The sequence below is a fragment of the Cupressus sempervirens genome, chromosome 4, assembly GCF_028749045.1.
Source record: "Cupressus sempervirens isolate cs-2001-9-10 chromosome 4, ASM2874904v1, whole genome shotgun sequence".
NCBI lineage: Eukaryota > Viridiplantae > Streptophyta > Pinopsida > Cupressales > Cupressaceae > Cupressus > Cupressus sempervirens.
The window spans coordinates 121,033,863-121,046,938 of record NC_143121.1 but is presented as its reverse complement, the minus strand read 5'-3'; the positions used below and the strand labels follow the sequence as shown (position 1 = coordinate 121,046,938).

The window sequence follows — 13,076 nt, the reverse complement described above, 5'->3', positions numbered from 1 at the left end:
AGCAGAACAAACAACAAACAAAAAAGAGCATATGGGTCAATAGGGACCCAAACCTTCCTTGTCACCATTTTTTGGTGTTTCTATATAGTGGGTATGTACTATAAAGCGCTCATGCACTATAGTGCATATGCACTATGTAAAAAATCTCTCTCATTGTGATGTGGAGCCTAATTAGATTTGGAGGTTTATTCGGCGTGGTTTTCTCCCCATATTATTTTCTCCCCCTATTGGATGACTTATTCTAGCCCTAATCTTGTAAGTGACAAAAGCTTGTATAAAAGGGCTTAGGCTTAGGGATTTCATAATGTAAGGGTGATAGTGTAGTTTCTTGCAGTGATATTGAGCTGTAAGGGATTGCAGATTGTAATCACTAGATAATAATAATATTGGACTGGTTGTTGGTGGACGTAGTCCAAGGATTGGGTGAACCACATTAAATCTTGGTGTTGTGTGTCCTCTTGTGTGTGATATTGGTTATATTTGCATGTAGCTATTATTTTTGTCTAAGGTTAATCCTAACATCTCTCTCTCTCTCTCTCTCTCTCTCTCTCTCTCTCTCTCTCTCTCTCTCTCCCTATCTCACCCTCTCCCATCCTCTACTCTCTCTCTCCCCCTCCCTCCCTCCGTCTCTATCCCATCCTCTCCCATCCCCCCTCCTCTCTCTCTCTATACACATGGGCGCGCACGCGCGCGCGCGCGCGCACACACACACATATGTAATGTTCATTTTCTGAACCTTACCTTTTGTCCAAGTCTAAAGGGGGAAATGTTTAATCTATACAGTGGAGCAGGATGTCATAGGGTGGAATGGATATGCATGTACAAAGGAATGGAATGTCATACAAGAATTTGGCGGGATGGAAGATGGTGTTGGAAGATGGCAAATGGAAGTTTGCAAATGGAAGATGGAAGTTTGGGAGATAGAAGATGGAAGATGGAAGTTGGTGGATGGAAGTTGGGAGATGGAAGATGAGGGATGGAAGATGGCAGATGGAAGTTGCAAGATGGAAGATGGTGAAAGGAGTATAAGGAGTACAAAGGAATGGAGGAAGAAGTACAGAGGGAGGAGTACATCAGATGGAGGGAGGAGTATGGATGGAGGTTGGTGGATGGAAGTTGGAGATAGGAGATGATGGATGAAAGATGGCAGATGGAAGATGGAGATGGAAGTTGCAAGATAGAAGATGGTGGAAAGAGTACAAGGAGGACCAAGGGATGGAGGAAGAAGTACAGAGGGGTGGAAGGAGGAGTACAGAGAGAGGTGGATGGAGGGAGTACGGAGGGAGGTAGTACGATAGATGGAGGGAGGAGTACATCAAATGGAGGGAGTACGGATGGAGGGAGGAGTATCAATGGAAGTTGGCAGATGGAAGATGATGGATGGAAGATGATGAATGGAAGATGGAGATGGAATATGGTGGAAAGAGTACAAGGAGTATGGAAGGATGGAGGAAGAAGTATGAAGAGTTGGAGGGAGGAGTAAAGAGAGAGGTGGATGGAGGGAGGAGTACGTAGGGAAGAATACGCAAGGTATTGTATTAGAAAGAGAATACAAACTCATATACAAGTAATATTAGAATACAACACCATCAAGTAAATGCCAAACATAAATAGATATTGAATACCAATATTTTCCAATTAATACTCATAAACAAAGATGGTGCTCCAATTTTCTAGATTCGAGCAAAGTATTATAGGCGATGGAATAAGGTGAGGGTTGAATTCCACTAAAACTAGAAGGCCAAGTAGGGAAGATCTTTCACTTCTAAAATGGTGAACAATAGAGAACTCCAATAGGAATTCGCAGTACAAATAAAATAATCTAAATAACATACCAACTACTACCTATAAGCCATGTTTAAATACCTATCAGGGAATTTTTTTTGAGGGTGTACAGAGATAGCCAATGGCAACACTTACTAATGGAAACTAAAAATTAAAATAGGTCAAAGATATATTAAATCAATTGAAACCACAAATACAAATATTAAGTTGGCCCCATATTAATTAATTAAAGTAACTAATTAAAGGTCCTTTTATATTATTTAAATTTTGGGACTAGTTAATTAATTAATTTAATTTAATTATTACATTTTTAAAAATGGGGACATGAAAAATCCTCACTGCCCAAAGATTGCTTGCCCTCAAGCAATTCGTTATTTGATGAAACACCAACGGCTCCAAGGTCCCATATCAAACATACAGGCAAGAAAAGTGAAATGACATCAATTCTCCATAGCACCACATTGCTATCAAACTTTCATTGCACCACTCTGATATTAACATTATTGTATCTTGAGTCACCAAGATCCCAAACCAAACACAGAGGTGAAATGAGTGAATTTTCATCAAACCTCCCTTGCACCCCACTGTTAATAAGCGTTCATTGTGCCACTCTAATATAAACATTGTTGTATCTTTCACTAGGATCCCAATGACACAAATTGATGAAATTTTTCATGTCATTATGTTCAAAAATCTCTTTGGGTATGGTCATGTTCATAGACATTGATGCTAGCAAAAACTTACCCATTGACACAACCACAACGATCACTATTATATTCCTGACTGATGAATCCTTCAAGAAGAGAGCTTCAATGATGAGAATGTTGATGATGGGAGCCTCAACAAAGAGTACCTTAGTAAAGGAATCCTTGGTAGAAAAAACCTCAATGAAGAGTACCTCTGCAACAAACAAAGTTTTAGCTACAGATAAAACCTCAATGGTACATAGAGCCTTGGTTGAAGCCTCAATGATTGATAGAGCCTTGACAATGGGCAATGTCTCAATGGCAACAAATGTAACTATTACGACCGATGTAGCCACAATGATGACAGACAAAACCATGATGTTGTTGATGGATACAACTACTGCAATGGATACAATCTTGACGACGAATACAAACTTGATGTCTATGATGGATACAATGAGGTTGGCAGGTGCAACAATGGTGATGAACATGATGATGGAATTGGCAATAAACACGGCTATTGTGACAATAACAGACACAATGAAGATAACACTCATGACCACAATGGCAATGTTAGACATGGAAACAAACACAATGATGATGACAAATATGGTGATGATGACAACAACAAACACAATGATGGGGGAAAACTCAGTTAAAGACATGAACTCAACGTCGGTGAAAGAAATGATGGTGACAAACATGACAATAGTGATGAACACAAGTTCAACAATGGACTTGATGTCGATGACGAACACAAACTTGATGTTGGTGATAGATATGACAGTAATGGACATGATAGTGATAGACACAACGACGGTGATGGACACAAACTCGAAAATAGGCACAGACTCGACGTCAGTGATGGACATAATGGTGATGAACACGATAGTGATAGACACAACAATAGTGATGGACATACAACCTCTGTGATGGAAAAGACGATGATGATGGACATAGCTTTGGTGATAGACATAGAGCCTCAGAAACAGGCACAACTTCTATGATGGGCACAACTTTGGCAACTAATGGAACTTCCTCAATGGATAGTGCCTTGGTGATAGGCACAACCTTGGGCACAACTTCGATAATGGGCACAACTTGATGTATCCATGTCTTCATAAGATCCATGCAAGAAACCTCTTCATTTTTTTGGTGTTCTTCCCATGTTGGTGTAGTAGAAAGATTTAGCAAATCCTCCTAGAGTAGCCCTATGATCATGCCTTCATTTTCCTCATGTAAAGAAAATGAGATATTAGTTTTTCTTCACAATACTTGAAAACATTACTGACCAATCTATATGTTTCTATAGAGGTCACATAGATGTGATGGGTTGGGACATCTCATCCATCCCTTCAATGCACGAAACCATAAGACTCTCCATAGCAACTGAAATCTTAGCATCATGATCTTCCTTGATGGTGACTAAGAAGTGATGAAACATATCATGGACCAAATTTTACAATTCAAGATCTAAGAGAAAGTTACTTACTTTGACATTTGCACAATTCTCCAATATTGTAGATCTCCTACCAAAAGGATCACTACTGAAGTTATTGAGAATCTGAAAGTTGTCAACTATCAATTGCAATATCTCTATCATGGTGTTATCATCATATGGTGCTTTATGAACCAAAATTCTCAAGACCTCACTAAGACATGTTGCAACTACCAATCTTTTATCCTTGTCAAGGTGTCTCAAAAGCCTGGGTTGACTTAAGGCCTCCTTAATCGGTGAGAGGATTCTCTGTATAAATATTGAAGGTAATTGGTTCACCTAATATAAACAAACATCTAATATATCTAATGGAAGATCAATACCCTCATTGAGCTCTTTGCTAATCTTTTGTAGTGCCTTCAACCACCACTCTCCATCGCTGTTCAACACCATAGTGTGATCCAAATACCAAAATCTCTCAATCATCCCAATAGGCTTGCAAGATCATTAGCTCTGATACCACTGTAATGTTCCTTTTTTGAACCTTACCATTTGTCCAAGTCTAAAGGTAGAAATGTTTAATCTATATGGTGGAACAATATGTCGTAGGGTGGAATGGATATGCCTATATAGAGGAATGGAATGCTGTACAAGAATTTGGTGGGATGGAAGATGGTGAATGAAAGTTTGTAGATGGAAGATGAAAGTTTGGGAGATGGAAGATGGTGGATGGAAGTTGGTGGATGGAATTTGGTGGATGGAAGATGACGGATGGAAGATGGCAGATGGAAGATGGAGATGAAAGTTGGTAGATGGAAGATGGTAGAAGGAGTACAAGGAGTATGGAGGGATGGAAGAAGAAGTACGGAGGGAGGAGTACATCAAATGGAGGAAGGAGTATGGATGGAGGGAGGAGTACATCAAATGGAGGGAGGAGTACAGATGGAGGTTGGTGGATGGAAGTTGGTAGATAAAAGATGACAGATGAAAGATGGCAAACGAAAGATGGAGATGGAAGTTGCAAGATGGAAGATGGTGGAAAGAGTAAAAGGAATAAGAAGGGATGGAGGAAGAACTATAGAGGGGTGGAGGGAGGAGTACAAAGAGGTGGATGGAGGGAGGAGTGTGGAGGGAGGTAGTATGGCAGATGGAGGGAGGAGTACATCAGATGGAGGGAGGAGTATAGATGGAGGAAGGAGTATGGATGGAGGTTGGTGGATTGAAGTTGGTAGATGGAAGATGACAGATGGAAGATGGAGATGGAAACTTTGGAATATGGAAGATGGCAGAAGGAGTACAAGAAGTACGGAGGGATGGAGGAAGAAGTATGGAGGGATGGAGGGAGGAGTATGGAGGGAAGAGTACGCAGGGTATTGTATTGGAAAGAGAATACAAACTCATATACAAGAAATATTAGAATGCAACACCATCAAGTAAATGCCAAGCATGAATAGATATTGAATACTGATATTCTCCAATTAATACTCACAGACAAAGATGGTGCTCTGATTTGCCAAATCTAAGCAAAATATTATAGGTGATGGAATAGGGTGAGGGTTGAATCCCACCAAAACTGGAAAGAAAAGTAGGGAAGATCTTTCACTTCCAAAATGGTGAACAATAGAGAACTCCAATAGGAATTCACAGTACAAAGAAAATAATCTAAATAGCATACCAACTACTACCTACAAGCCATGCTTAAATACCCATCAGGGAAACCTTTCCGAGGGTGTGCAAATATAGCTGACAAAAATACTTACCAATGAAAACTAAAAATTAAAATAGGTCAAAGATATATTAAATCAATCGAAACCACAAATACAAATATTAACTTGGGCCCATCTTAATTAATTAAAGTAACTAATTAAAGGTCCTTTTATATTATTTAAATTCTGGGACTAGTTAATTAATTAATTAAATTAAATTATTACATTAAAAAAATTGGAGACATGACAACACACACACACACACACACACATCATCCTCTCCAATCCCTTACTCTCTCTCACCCTATGCCACCCTCTCCCATCCCCTACTCACTCTCTCTCTCTCTCTCTCTCTCTCTCTCTCTCTCCCTCCCTCCCTCCCCCCTATCACACCCTCTCTCTCTCTATCCCACCCTCTCCCATCCCCTACTCTCTCTCTCTCTCCCCCTCTCCCTCTCCCTCTCCCATCCCCTACTCTCTCTCTCTCTCTCCCTCCCTCCCTCCCTCCCCCCTATCACACCCTCTCTCTCTATCCCACCCTCTCCCATCCCCTACTCTCTCTCTCTCCCCCTCTCCCTCTCCCTCTCCCATCCCCTACTCTCTCTCTCTCTCTCTCTCTCTCTCTCTCTCTCTCTCTCTCCCTCCCTATCCCACTTTCTTCCATCCCCTACTCTCTCTTTCTCACCCTATCCCACCCTCTCCCATCCCATACTCTCTCTCTCTCTCTCTCTCTCTCTCTCTACCCTATTCCACCCTCTCTCATCCCCTACTCTCTCCCTATCCCACTATCTCTTATCCCCTAATCTCTCTCTCACCCTATCCCACCTTTTCCCATCCCCTTCTCTCTCTCTCTCTCTCTCTCTCTCTCTCTCTCTCTCTCTCTCTCCCCTACTCCCTCTCTCCCTCCCTCATCCCCTACTCCCCCTATACCACCCTCTCCCATCCTCTCTCTCTCTCTCTCTCTATCTATATATATATATATATATATATATATATATTCATGTATCTATCATGATCTTCATCTCCATATTTCTCTAGCTAAATATCTCTCCTTCTCCTCTCTTTTACTATATATTCTCACACACATCTCTCTCTCCCCCTCTCACATCTCTCTCTCTCTCTCTCTCTCTCTCTCTCTCTCTCCCAACCTCTCCCATATCTTATTCTCTCTCCATTCTCTACTCTCTCTCACTCTCTACCCTTTCTCCTTCCCTCTCTCCCTATCCATCCTCTCTATTGAAATACAAGGCTTACAAAGTGTATGCACGCTATGTAAGCCCTTAATTTAAAAATGATTTAAATAGCGTGTGCATGCTATTTAAAGCTTTAGATTCTACCAAGCCTAAGGTTTGGATTTTCCTTCGAGATCCAACCCTATTGATGTAAATAAGTATTTATTATTTACACTTACTTAAGTTTACTTGAGTTAATGCATTATTTAATTATTTTGCATTATTTTATTATTTATTTAGGTGAGACACTTAGGAGTTTGTGTACTCTCATGAGTTACACAACTCTAATTATGCACATGGTGTCTACAACACAGGAGTTTGCATCATTCACCGAGTTGTCATGTTGACAACACAATTATTCACACTCTTAATTTAGCACATGTTGTCTACACCACTGATCTACATGCTACACCATTATAGGCTTATCCTCAAATCATCGCACTTAATTTCATGCTTAATGGAGGATAACCCATATCTGGTGGACATCTGCCTGGTTGTATGACTAATCATGTTGCTGACTTCAATGAATTCTTGAAGCTCTCCTAAGGCCTTTATATACAGGCACTCCTAGTGTACTCTCAAGTTGGCATATTGAATGAATATCATCATGCTGATCATACTCTCTCTGTTGGTCTACTGTTGTCCTTATCTTTGAGTTCCTTGGTCTTGGGTGAATTCTAGCCTAAGCCAAATTCTTACAAACTCAAAGGTTTGGAGTCTCTAAATTGGTCTAAGATGTGTTTTATAGCGAGCATACAAAAAATTATTGATTTTTCTTTTGTGCTCTCCTTCAAGTTTCCTCATGGTTGAGCATCGATAAAATCAGGATACATGATATTGTAGATCTCTGTGTTAGCTATATAACCATATAATTTATTTCGAATTCATACTATTTCAAGCCTTCCAACTATAATTTATTTTCAATGTATGTTTATTTTCTCTCAAAAGCCACCGTGTACTAATTGGGATGTAGATTTTAGCTCGTTCATCGAATTTTACAACAACATAGTTTTTTAGAAACTAGACTCCATTCTACACACTTTGAAAAAAAGTTTTAATTATAGATTAGTTTTTAGTTATTTCTAGAGGGAGCAAACATATATTTCACATTTTTGGAATGTGTCTTATTACAAAATTGATAATAATTTTGGGGGGGGCACACTTTGCACTATGTTATGTTTTTTTTTTTTTTTAAATGTACTCTTTTTGTGGCCCCCTTTTTTGAGGACCTAAAACTAAACTATTTTGAAAAAAATTAGTAGTTTAGAAACTAGAATCAAAGGACTACTAATTTTGGCTTTTTCATATCTTAAAATTTTGAGCTTAACTATCTTCAAATTCTTGTCGAAGTTCAAAAATTGTTGATTCCAGAAGGGAAAAAAGTGACCACTTATACCCCCCTTTTGGCACACTTGGTGCACTTACCCATATATTTTTCATCTATGTTGCCATCAATGCCAAAGCAAGAGATTGTTAGCATGAATGTTGATGGTATTCTTATGGGAGAGTATCCTAGTAGTGCTAGAGACATGATTTAGAGATTGTATGTTGCATTCATGATAGAGTTTGTTATTGATGTCAACATATTGATTATTATGTGAAGACTAGCAGAGCAACAAACAAAGTTTGGCTTCATGCAGGTCGATAATTAAAGATCAACTTATGCACACTTGGGATAATGTTCTAGAGTATGTCTAAATGCTACAGTTAAGAGTGCATGCAAAAATATCAAGACAGGACAGAGTTATGAAGGATTTGGTGAAAGCAGCTTTAAGACATTGTTTGTATTGTATCTCCTAACAGAGATGGAATCTAGTTGAGAAAACTTGGATAAAGGATTATACATGTTGAGGATGGTGTGGTTAATCACACACATTCTGAAGATCAACTAGTGAAGAGTTATGAAGACTCTGAGCCGACAGATTGCTTATAATTGTGAAATTGATGTAATATTGTAATGCAATAACTTAAGTTGGTCCTATATTATTATTATTGTAAATTATTGAGAGTTGTCTTAATTGCATAACTAATTCACCCAACCCCTCCATCGCCTCCCCCCAAGTTATCTTGGGGGAGTTTACTTTCTAACACTACCATGATCCAAGCTCGTTGACATTAATCCCACCTCACCAAGTTGTTACCTTTTTGTTGCAAAAGTATCACAACTATGATCTACAGTTCTAGACTCAAAGCTTTAAGAACATGAAGATGACACTTTCACTAGTTATGAACCCATTGGGAATGTAGAAGATTGCTTAATGAAGGGTCAACCAATTTGAATAATTAAAACCCAACCCCGATAAAATAAAATAAAATACTTGTGATTATCAATTCATGAGCTTAAGGGGCTTTCTAATGAATGGTTCATATGGCACAACACTTGGTGAAGGTTTTGCAAATGGGGTTGCAAGCTTTGAGTTTAACTATGGAGGAAACTCCGTAGTGAAGCGCGCTCAGGCTGGAGTAGTACTGGGATGGATGACCTCCCGGGAAGTCCCGGTGCTTCACCCCTGTGAGCATCACCTAGATCCAATGAGTGCTAAGTGTTTCATTTATTCTCATGAGAGATGGATTCATGTTGAATCACTACTCATGAAACATGGGTCATCGAGTTTGACTCAAAATCACACAGCTAAATCCTGATATTCATATCACAAAAAATACTTTGTTTGCTCAAATTTTCATCATTATGATTTCATTTTAGCCATTATATTTTTTATCTTATGATTAATTTCTTTTTAAAATTATATATTTATTTATTCATAATTCATATGAAATTTATAAATTTGAAATACAATTTAACTTTGTCAAAATTCTTGGTACAAAATGGATCGAGAAAAAATTACTACTTGGCAAGCTCAAGGGCATGCTGCAATATCTTCCTTCTCCAATATACATTTAAAAAAATTAAAAACTGTTAACGATTTGCTCCTAGCCATTTCTTATGTTTGAAATTGGGTATGATCTGCCAAGTGCTAAGAAAAATCTAGTAAATTAATAATCTAGCATGTTTCATTATAGAGTGTTCAACCTATAAGGATATTTGGAAGAATTATATTGATATCTTGAGTGAAGAACTTTATAAATTTGTTTGGAGAAGAAAAGATCATGAGGATAGCATATTTCGTAATAAGATATAGGACAGAAAATTCAAGCTACTGAAAGAGAGAGAGATGTAATGATGTAATGGTTGAAATCATGTTGCGTTTTAGTTTTCACTGGCTTACTATATGCTTCTTGGTCTCGTAGACATTAAAAACGTTCATTCATTCATAGAAATGCACTTATGTACTTTTCAACAATTATATATTTAACAACTGGATAGCACTGGCCTTGACCTTCTCAGATCCAATCTCAAAATTTGTTTGATCTCCTTTCACATAAATGTTGTGAAAAATATACCATTAAAAAACCTCGAAATGGTGTATCTACATCACCCAACATAGTTAATATGATGTGTTAATTTTGATATACAAAATGAAATTGTATGGAGATCTATCTGCAAACTGATAATGAATGGTTACCAAAATATAAATTGGCAGGAATGCATTTTAACATGGATGCCAGTGAGGCGAGAGATACCCAAAAGAGTTTAAAGTATTATCTAGTATGTAAGTCTGACAATATAGAAATTGGCACCATAGATCATTTGGGTAATCTCTGATTATGACAAATTTATGTTAAGATGAATATGTGCTAGTGAAACAATTTAGTCCTTCTAAAGCTATTTTACATTAAAAATCAATTAGTTCCAACAATGCCTGAGAATTGGGACTACAAATCCTTAACTTGCAGTAGTAAAGCACCTGCTCCTCAGATAAATACACCACCTCCAAATTCTTCCCCATCTTTGATTCCCAAAGGGCTACAAGATCATTGGTGGAAATAGTGTTGGCAGGAGGCCTCAAGTAGAGTGTCTTGTTCAAGGTTCTAGGATCATCCACTGCCTTGATAGCGAATGTCCCAATATCTTCTTCCTTCATATATACAGCTGCATTCTCATTTAAACATATTTCAGACAAAATATCAAGCAAAATTTCAATAACAGTGACCCCTGATCTATTGCTGCTTTGCTGATCCTTGTCAGAGATCATGACTTCACATGGAACTCTAGCAACAGAGGTCATATGAATCACCAAAGAACTATAATAACATGAACGTAGTGAAATCATGGATTTTGATAGAAACAACAGTCTATACAACAGAATCCAGAAATCAAGCAGTAATCTTAGTGGACGGTGGAAATCTAATATTTCTTATAATAAAGATAGGTCATGAATCATGAGTCAAAAAGAGAAAAAACCATAGCAGTAAATGTAGCCATATCAGGGATTTTATATCATAGATCCCTAAAACAAAGGAATTTTGTTTGGAAGTTGGAACCCACAAAAGAAATCATAACTTTGAAAAATTTCCGGCTTCAAACAGATAGCAGGAAATATAGTTCAATTAAGGAATTAATAACAAAGACCCATAACCAAGAAAAAATCACTGAAAACCGTGAGTGATACATGTTGAAAAACCTGAATGAATTGCTTCAATGGAGATGCTATTCATTAATCACTATCAAGATAGGAAATATCACTTACCTTTAGTAGTCCCATTTCGACATACAAAGATTTTATCCCTCGGAACTATCACGCCAAGCTATGAAAAACAAGTAGGAAAGTGGGGTGAGCTTGGGAAAGGCTTGCATTGTCACATGCTTGCCAATATAACCACTTCCTCCAATTATCAAAACTCTGCTTCCTTCCATCTTCTGTCAGAAAGTAATTTCTGTTTTTCTCTGATCTATTTCAATCAGCAATTCTATGCAGCTTGAAGACTGAATACCCATTGTTAACATCTCATGCCAGTAAGACACAGTAAGAGTCCAAAGAGCAGTAACAAAGTAAGTTTCCAACAAAAGGAGATAAATAGGGTTTGACTTCCTTTGATTTGACTAATAATTTAAGAGGTCTGACATCCCAACGGACATCTAAACCAGCTAGGAAATGATATCGGTGACGTGGGAAAGGGAATCGATCTAAAGCAGAGGAAAAAATTACAAACTTGCGTGTAAATAAAGAAATGATCATTTAGGGAAACCATTCAGTATTTTGCACACCTACAGTTTCTAATTCGTAAGTTGAAATTTGTCAATTTTTTTGTGAACATCAGTAGGTGAGTGAAGATTTTAAAGCTTCACTTACGCCTTTCCCGTATTTATGGACCTCTCTGTAGAGCTTGTGGAGTGCAAGGCGGTCTAAAAGCGTCATTTTTAAACATTCACCTAAAACCTACCAGTAAGACCCCCCAGTAGGTGCTCACCCAAAAAATTAGATTTTATTGTACAAATAGACCAATCAGCAACCAAGAAAACTTAAAAATGATCAACTATTAGTACAGGTGTGATCGACTATTAGTACATGTGCAATCATTTTTGGAAGATTTTTATGAGAGGTAATTGGGAGAAATGTAGCAGTAGACGTGGCAATAATACAAACATGGGCAGCAACTGACTCATTTCTCCTATATCAACAAAATCATTTTATACTTCATTATTTAGAAAGGATCCATAATTACATTTTTTATAACTAGTTTTTATAGTTTTAATGGGAAAAGAGAATTTGTATTTTTTTCCAGACATAGTAGAGTGCATCATTTTGTTATGGAATGTTTGATATTGTGACAATCACAACGATTTATGATAACATTTTGAAATGGTCTAGTTTAAATATTTGTTTAAGGAAACTAAGACAATGAAAACATTTTGAAATGGTTTAGTTAAAATATTTGTTTGAGGAAACAAAGACAATGACAAGTTTTTTAAATCAAAATTCAATATTATAAAGCAGATCTAGAAGTGAGATCTTCAAATTGTATAAGGTATTTACACCACCCTAGTTTTTTGTTGTGTGTTGTTGGTGGGTCCTATAAGCTGCTTTGTCCTCATGTCAATTAAAAAGAGAGCCAGTGATCATATAGGGTGATCCAAAACATTGATGCTAAAAACTTCCACACAAGGATCACATAGGGTGATCCAAAACGTTGATGCTAAAACGTCCACACAATTGAAGCTAAAAAATATAATGCATTGATATGGATAGTGGAAATCTGATAATGTTGAATTGTTAAAATCTTATTTTTGTTTGTATGAGATTGTTCTTTGTTAATCTTGAGCATATTACAATACAATATTTTCCATGGGTTTTCAAGTGGTCACAATGCTTAGAGGATTTGCTTGATA

At 37.5% G+C, this 13,076-nt stretch overlaps 1 long non-coding RNA gene across 1 annotated transcript; it reads right to left on the bottom strand.

Annotated features, from left to right (window-relative positions):
• Positions 1-10,555: 10,555 nt before the first annotated feature.
• Positions 10,556-11,755, bottom strand: LOC149560225 (uncharacterized). The gene is made up of 2 exons (XR_016363336.1): positions 11,437-11,755; positions 10,556-10,838 (listed from the first exon to the last, which is right to left on the bottom strand). It is a non-coding gene; the product is annotated as an uncharacterized LOC149560225 (long non-coding RNA).
• Between the last annotated feature and the right edge of the window lie 1,321 nt (positions 11,756-13,076).